The sequence below is a fragment of the Arachis ipaensis genome, chromosome B06, assembly GCF_000816755.2.
Source record: "Arachis ipaensis cultivar K30076 chromosome B06, Araip1.1, whole genome shotgun sequence".
In the NCBI taxonomy this organism is placed as follows: domain Eukaryota; kingdom Viridiplantae; phylum Streptophyta; class Magnoliopsida; order Fabales; family Fabaceae; genus Arachis; species Arachis ipaensis.
In genome coordinates this window covers 116862466-116871741 of record NC_029790.2, presented here as the reverse complement: position 1 = coordinate 116871741, position 9276 = coordinate 116862466, and the positions used below count along the sequence as shown (strand labels likewise).

General features: G+C 36.8%; 1 pseudogene; it reads left to right on the top strand.

The window, feature by feature from the left end:
* Positions 210 to 3610, top strand: LOC107647296 (annotated as a pseudogene).

Genomic DNA, 9276 nt, shown 5'->3' with positions numbered 1-9276 from the left:
TTTATTTAAAAAAGAATCCTAAGGATAATCCAAGCCAAAAATTGAAAAATAGAGGCAGAGGATTCTAAACTTTGATAATCCACTCTCCATATATCCCATTTTCTTCCCATCAAGCCACTAAGTGGAAGAATCATCCTCACACACTCAAGTCTCACACAGCGTCAACCATTCACAACGCCTCAAGCTCCTGCTCCACCGTCCGCGATTAAATGCGCCTAGAGCTCCGTAATCCGCATGTCACCGCGCCTCGAGCTTCGCTGTCCGTATTCACTGCGCTTCAAGCTCCACCGTCTCTTGGTCTCGTGAGTTCTGCCACCGTCGAGTCTCTCCGTCTCGAGCATTGTCACCTTCGGCTTGCCAACGTCGCGGCTGACCCGCCGTCCTTTTCTCCGAGCTCTGTTTTTTCGACGTCCTCTTTTCCAGCCCTCCCCTTCGTGGTACCATTTTTTGCTTCCACATGCTTTGTTTTTTTCCCCAATGAGCTCTAATAATAGTTCTTCAGACAGTGCTGATATTTGTTCCTTCGCGCAATTATTAATTTAGATTTTTTTGTTCCCTTATTTAATTTAATTTCAGTGTCGATAGAAGTTAAAAGCATAAAATTTTGTTCCAATTTCAAAGTTCAACAATGTTATGAATGACTATGCTATGTTCAATGTCATTAGATTTATGTTTTCAATGAGACTTATGTTATTGTTTGATGGATAGAATTGTTATGTATGCTGGATTGTTGATGGGATTCTTATAAATTTATGTTTTCCTTTTTGAGGTGCAGTATTTGAACATTTTGTTTGCATGTGCATTTAAATTTATGTTTTCAATCTAATGGTTCTTACTTCAGCAGATTCAGTAACGTTATATTATATATTACATTCCTCTGTTGCGTTGTGATGTACCTACTGACATTTAGACAGTGCATATTCTTTGGTTTTGTTGTTCCTTTTTCTTTCCTTTTATTCAGATTGATTTAGTTTCTCATACTTTGGATATCGTAGTTAGATTTTTGGTAAGTTATCCTTGTTAAAGTTTCTGATATAATCTTTGAAGTTCGGTGTTTTCTTTCCATTCATGGTTTCTGAAAGATAAACAAATAAATAATGGAAAAAAAAGGAAGGTACTGCATTGTTATTTTGGACTATTACAATGACCTTGTTCTATTTTAATCATGCTTGCTTGGCCCAATTAAAAAAATAAATAAATATCAAGGGGCATGTGTTGTCTTATTTTTAGTTTAAGACACATATTTACTAATAACTTAGGGTGGGAGAATTCGATAATGAAAACAAATGGTTGCTTCAGACACATAGGAGGAGGAAGAGGGAGAGAGGAACGACAGCTCCATGATTCATTCATGTAGAACTATCGGTGACACACCAACCTCGGAAGACAGCATCCTTATGTTCAAAATCAGAGACAATCTTTTATGTATACCCAATATATGTTGTGACTGTTTATATGATAATGAAGTAATTGTGTGTGATAATGGTGATGCTTGGGTAAATGAAAAAATTGTGATGCATAAAAATAGGTTTTAACTTATAAGAAAGAAGGGATGATTTGGGTTATTTTTCTCAAAAATATTTTACCCTTTTGATGAATGAATCACTTCTTTTTATAGGTAAAGTTTACATCAATGCTGCCAGCTTTGATGCCATCTAGGTTTCTTCTTCTTGTTGGAGAGTCCTTCCCCATTAGAAAAGCATTGGTTACTCATAAAAATACTTCTTCTTTGTTGCACACAAGTATTCATTGTAAGAGCCAAGTGGAACCACCCAATCATGGTTCCTTAACCCTCTCAAGTGTTAGTTTCCAAAGTGAAGTTGATAAACCAATTAACAAAGGTGGCAAGTCTAGCAGTAAGGTAAAGCCATTGTTGGGTTCATCCCCGGGGTCCCTTAAGAGCAAAGGCATAGGGAAACCTATTGGTTCCAGTGAGAAGAAGAAAGCGTTCGGGATTGTTGATAGGAAGAAACAACAAATCAAGGCTGCCCCATTTGCAGTAAAATCGTTCTCTGAACTTGGGTTGCCCCTTGTTCTAATTGAGAGACTTGAGAAAGAGGGGATCAGTGTTCCAACTGGGGTTCAGTCTGTAGCTGTTCCTACCATTCTGCAGAACCATGATGTCATAATTCAGTCTTACACGGGTTCAGGGAAGACATTGGCTTATCTTCTTCCTATACTATCATCTATTGCTCCACTGATGAACAAAGTTTCCAAGAGTTCCAGTGGTGGTGATTCTGGTGGGAAAATGGGAATAGAAGCAGTGGTTGTTGCTTCCTCTAGGGAGCTAGGGATGCAGATAGTGAGTAAGTTTAAGAAGATACTAGGAGTGCAGAACAAGAAAGTGGTTTAGCAGCTTGTGGGAGGTGCAAACCGAACCAGGCAGGAAGAAACTCTCAAGAAGAATAAACCTGCCATTATTGTTGGCACACCTGGAAGGATAGCGGAACATAGTGCAGCAAGAAAGCTTTGGACACATGGCTGTCGTTATTTGGTATTGGATGAAGTTGATGAGCTCTTGTCATTCAATTTTCGGGAGGACATGCACCGGATATTGCAGCATGTAGGCAGGAGATCAGGTGCAGACCTGGATCCAAATGTTAAAAGGACTGGGCGTTAATTAATTATGGTGTCTGCAACTGTGGCATTTTCTGTTGTAAGAGCAGCGAGAAGCTGGGGATGTGATCCACTTCTTGTCCAAGCTAAGTAAGTTATCCCACTTGATACTATCTCGCCTTCGAGCCCTATCAATTTGTCAAGGCCTTCAGTCGGTTCTACTCCAGACCCAACTAAGCCATCTCAGGCATCAGTAGAGAGTTTGCCTCTGGCTTTGAAATACTATTACTGTGCAGCGAGGTTACAGCACAAGGTTGATACCATGAGAAAGTGTATTCATGCCCTGGATGCAAAAGTTATAATAGCTTTCATGAACAACACTAAGCAACTAAAGGATGACATCTTCAAGCTGGAGGCCCGTGGAATGAAAGCGGCAGAGTTGCATGGGGATCTTGGGAAGCTTGCTAGGTCATCAACTTTGAAGAAATTCAAGAATGACGAGGTGAGAGTTCTGGTGACAAATGAATTATTAGCTAGAGATTTAGATGTGGTAGAATGTGATCTCGTGGTTAATCTGGACTTACCTACGGATTCAACTCACTATGCACACCGAGCAGGCCGAACTGGTCGGCTTGGTAAGGATGGTACAGTGCTAACCATATGTGAAGAGTGCAAAGTGTTTATTGTAAAGAAAATGGAGAAGCATCTTGGAGTAACTGTAGCATTCTGCAATTTTGTTGAGGGAAAGATGCTTGTCAACCAAGAAGAGAAAGCACTCAGCACTTCAAGAAAATGAGGTTTAGTTGAGGTTTACAAAGCTATACTCTAGGTTTTAGCTCTTGCATGCTTTCAAGAATAGACAACTTCTACTTGCAAGTGCATACTCTAAAATAGAAACTCACCGTATAATTTACGTTGTAAGTCAAGCATGACATCAACTATAGTTACCAGAGTCCCTCTCATCTGCATCTTTCTTTTTCCTCATATCTGATTATTGTTATCAAGTTCTTATAATGTTTCAAATCTGAATTCAGTTTTTCTTTCTCTTTTTCTCCTCTTATTATCACTTTCTGTGATGTCAAAGTAATTCAGTATGAAATTTGATGCTGGTTTTAAATTTGCTGATGTAATCATAGAAAATAGCTGTATAACATTTTTGTTAACTGCTGCTGCAAAAGTTTCTGGTTTAGAACTTGGATAATAGGATATTTATTTTTGAACCTCTATGTTTCTCCATTTAAAAAAAGTTGAATTTCCATGGTAGTATACAACATTGCGCAATGTTTAACTGGAAAATTTTCACTTGGCAAAGTTTCCTCCTAGATCGTAGTCTTCTGTCTTCCGGGGTTGCAATTTCAACTTATGTTCTCTAGCTCTAAATTCTTGCTTTTTGAATTGAGCTCTTTGCTTCGGCAACTTAAATATCTAAGCAGTATTATTGTTGCTATTGAGAACCCTCAGGATATCATTGGTCAGTCTGCTAGACCATGTAGTCAGCGAGCAATCTTGAAATTTTCCCAATAAGCTGGTGCTAATGCAATTGATGGAAGGCACACTTCTAAGAGGTCAGTCTTGCTTTCCCATTCACACATAATATTTTTTATTTATCTTTTGGGATTCTGAATCTGAATATTATTGAAGAGTGTGTCAATTGTGAATCTTTTGTGAATTTTCTATTCAATTTTTTATATTTGGTGAAAACTCAGGTACAGTCAATTTCACGTGAGGTTGATAGTTGAGAGCGGTTAAATAATTTGACTGATTTGACTAAATTTTCAACTAACGACTCTCAGTTATCAACTTCAGGTGAAGCTGACTGTACCTGAGTTTTTACCTTTATATTTGTCTTTTCCTGTATCTAGGGTTCTTTTTTGTTATATACCTATAAATTTGTTATAATCTAGTGGTTCGTCAATTTTTCTTTATATGGTGTGTTGTCTATTGAAAGAGTCAATTTAATTTCTAATAATGATTTTGATATGAGTAAGTGTATTTTGTATGACCATATTGTGTTCAAATTTCAAAACAACTTATTATCATAATTTTACAATAGAGCTTATGAAAAAGAAAACTTGTCAAACCTCAACATTTCTGTAATCTTTCTGATGCTACAGCTACTGAATGAAAGTATTTTTATGTTTGGTTGAATTTTTGTATTCCTTGTTCCCAGGTATTTACATAATTAACCTTGGTAAGACATGGGAGAGGCTCCATCTTGCTGCAAGGATTATTGTTGCTATCAAGAACCCACAGGATATCAAAGTTTGCACAATACATGGGTGCGAATGCAATTGCTGGAAGGCACACTCCTTGAACATTTACTAATCAAATGCCGACATCCAATAACGAGCCCTGTCTACTCATTCTGACTGATCTAAGGACTGATCATCAGGTGCCATGTGTTTTAGATGTTTGAAACTTAAGTTATTCATTTGTGTTGAGGGTGTAGTGGTGTGTTGTTTCACTATTAACTGTCAATATATTTTTATGGGAGTTTGAAATTCTGTTATTAGTTGATCTCATTTTGGGTTTGTTTTTCTATTTTTGTTAAAAAAAATATGTGCAGCCCATTAAGACACATATTTTACCAATAACAGTTTTGTAATGAAAACAAATGGGAGCTTCAAATACATAGGGAGAGGGAGAGGGAGAGAGGAACTGTAGCTCATGATTCATTCATGTAGAACTATCGGTGACACACCAACCTCGGAAGACAGCAACCTCATGTTCAAAAATAAAAAAACGTAATAAATGTAAATTTAAAATATCAAACAAGTGTGTTTGATATTTGGCCAATCTATTCTAAGAATCTACTCTGTTACATGCATCATTCATGTAAACTTTACCTATAAAAAGAAGTGATTCATTCATCAAAAGGGTAAAATATTTTTGAGCAACAGAACCCAATTCATCCCTTCTTTCTTATAAGTTATAACCTATTTTTTATGCATCACAAATTTTTCATTTACCCAAGCAACACCATTATGACACACAATTACTTCATTATCATACAGACAGTCACAACGTATATTGGATATACAACTGATTTTGAACATCAGGTTGCTGTCTTTCGAGATTGGTGTATCACTGATAGTTCTACATGAATGAATCATGGAGCTGCCATTCCTCTCTCCCTTTTCCTCCCCCTATGTGTCTGATACCCCCATTCGTTTTCATTATCAAATTCTCCCACCCCAAGTTATTAGTAAATATGTGTCTTAAACTAAAAACTAGAGAGCACATTCTCCTTTATATTTATTTATTTTTTTTCTTGGGCCAAGCAAGCACTATTAAAATAGAACAAGGATAACTTATTTGTTTATCTTTCATTACTTATTTTTTTTCTTTCAAAAACCATGAATGGCAAGAAAACACCTAACTTCAAAGATTATGTCAAAAACTTCAACAAGGATAACTTACCAAAAATCTAACTACCATATCCAAAGTATGAAAAACTAAATCAATTCGAATATGTAATATGTAATATATAATATATTCTTTTGGTGTCTGAAAATAAAAGGAAAGAAAAAAGAACAACAAAACCAAAGAATAAGCACTGTCTAAATGGTAATAAGTACATCACAACGCAGCAGCGGAATGTAATATGTAGTATATAATATATAATATAACGTTATTGAATCTACTGATGTAAGAACCATTAGATTGAAAACATAAATTACAAAGCACATGCAAACAATATATTCAAATTCTGCACCTTAAGAAGGAAAACATAAATTTATAACAATCCCATCAATAATCCAGCATATATAACAATTCTATCCATCAACAATAACATAAGTCTCAATGAAAATAAATCTAATGACATAGAAGATAGCATAGTCATTCATAACGTTGTTGAACTTTCAAATTGGAGCAAAATTTTATGCTTTTAACTTTTATCGACGCTGAAATCAAATTAAACAAGGGAACAAAAAAAAATCTAAATTAATAATTGCCTGAAGGAACAAATTTCAGCATTGTCAACAAAATTATTATTAGAGCTCACTGGGTAAAAAAAACAAACAAAGCATGTAGAAGCAAAAAATGGTACCACGAATGGGAGGGCTAAAGAAGAGGACGATGAAACAACAGAGTTCGGAGAAGAGGACGGCAGATCGGCCGCGACACTGGTTGGATGAAGGGGGCAATGCTCGAGACGGAGAGACTCGACAGTGGCAGAACTCACGAGACCAAGAGACGGTGGAGCTAGAAGCGTGGTGAATCGTGGACGGTGAAACTCGAGGCGCGGTGAAACGCGGACCGCTGAGCTCCAGACGCAGTTAATTACAGACGGCGGAGCAGGAGCTTGAGGAGTTGTGAATTGTGGATGCAGTGTAAGACTTGAGTGTGTGAGGAAAATTCTTCCACTTAGTGGCTTGATGGGAAAAAATGGGAAATATGGAGAGTGGATTATCGAAGTTCAGAATTCCTTGCCTCTGTTTTTCAATTTTCGGCGTGAATTATTCTTAGGATTCTTTTTAAAATAAATAAAATAAACATATTAATTATCAAAATATGTATTTATCACCATTTTTACCGAAAAACATCACATCACTTATCTCGTTTATAGTATAAACGAAATTAGTTAACACGTATCTCGTTTACATTATAAACGAGATAAGGCTGGAGAAGACGTGGTCGTATCACATTTATACATATATTGTGTAACGGCCTTATCTCATTTACAGTGTAAACGAGATACGTGTTATCTTATTTTATTTACACTCTAAACGAGATAAGTGGAGCGGAGGCCTATATATGTATCTCGTCGACATCATCCTTTTTATCCTTTGACTTTTTTTATTCATGTAGCCGACTCCACCTAGTAGGACAAGACTTTGTTGTTGTTGTTTTCTCCCACATTTTTTAATTAAATTTATGAGTTACTTGAAGAATATGACACGTGCTAGTAACCATGATGGAGACATTAACAGACTCAACGCGACTTGGCACATTGCAGGGGCAGAGTACTTTGAGGTTAGTATTGTTTTCCCTTTTATGGTTATGATTTTGCATAGATGTTGCTCCCTAAGTAGGGTAGTTTTACGTAGGTAGTATGCAGTACATGTTAAAATCGGTTTAAATGTTAGGATATGATGTTGGGTACACGTTAAATAGGATGTTATTGATTTAGTTATTAATTAAGGTTATTAACTTAGGTTAGAATTTGTTTAAATACACAGATATGATGTTAGGTTTAAATGCTAGTATGCTATGTTATTGTTAAGCATATGTTTATTAATGTAGTTATTAATTTAGGGGATTAACAATTTGTAATAAACCAAATGACATAGCAAAAGTTTTATGTCTCTGGTGCACGAATTGTGAATCACACGTTTCACAACTCGTACCACTAACCAACGAGACACAGCAGAGCTCCTCACCCCCAACAATGGAGTTTAGAGACTCATGCCGTCAAAGAGTACAAAGTTCAGATCTAAAAATGTCATGAGATACAAAATAAATCTCTAAAAGTTGTTTAAATACTAAACTAGTAACCTAGGTTTGCAGAAAATGAGTAAATTATGATAGATAGCGCAGAAATCCACTTCTAGGGCCCACTTGGTGTGTGCTGGGGCTGAGACTTAAGCTTCTCACGTGCCTGGGCTATTTTGGACGTTCAACGCCAGGTTGTAACCTGCTTCTGGCGTTGAACTCCAACTTGTAACTTGTTTCTGGCGCTGGACGCCAGACTGCAACATGGAACTGGCGTTGAACGCCAGTTTACGTCATCTATCCTTGAGCAAAGTTTGGACTATTATATATTGCTGGAAAGCCCTGGATGTCTACTTTCCAACGCAATTGCGAGCGTGCCATTTGGAGTTCTGTAGCTCCAGAAAATCCACTTTGAGTGCAGGGAGATCAGAATCCAACAGCATCAGCAGTCCTTTTTCAGCCTGAATCAGATTTTTGCTCAGCTCCCTCAATTTCAGCCAGAAAATACCTAAAATTACAGAAAAACACACAAACTCATAGTAAAGTCCAGAAATGTGATTTTTAATTAAAAACTAATAAAAATATACTAAAAACCAACTAAATCATACTAAAAACTAAGTAAAAACAATGCCAAAAAGCGTATAAATTATCCGCTCATCACAACACCAAACTTAAATTGTTGCTTTTCCCCAAGCAAATAAAAACAAAGTAGGATAAAAAGAAGAGAATATACAATGAATTCCAAAAACATCTATGAAGATCAGTGTTAATTAGATGAGCGGGGCTATTAGCTTTTTGCTTCTGAACAGTTTTGGCATCTCACTTTATCCTTTGAAGTTCAGAATGATTGGCATCTATAGGAACTCAAAATTTAGATAGTGTTATTGATTCTCTTAGTTCAGTATGTTGATTCTTGAACACAGCTACTTTATGAGTCTTGGCCGTGGCCCTAAGCACTCTGTTTTCCAGTATTACCACCGGATACATACATGCCACAGACACATAACTGGGTGAACCTTTTCAGATTGTGACTCAGCTTTGCTAAAGTCCCCAATTAGAGGTGTCCAGGGTTCTTAAGCACACTCTGTTTTTTTTTTGCTTTGGACCTCGACTTTAACCGCTCAGTCTCAAGTTTTCACTTGACACCTTCACGCCACAATCACATGGTTAGGGACAGCTTGGTTTAGCCGCTAAGGCTAGGATTTTATTCCTTTAGGCCCTCCTATCCACTGATGCTCAAAGCCTTGGATCCTTTTTATTACCCTTGCCTTTTGGTTTTAAGGG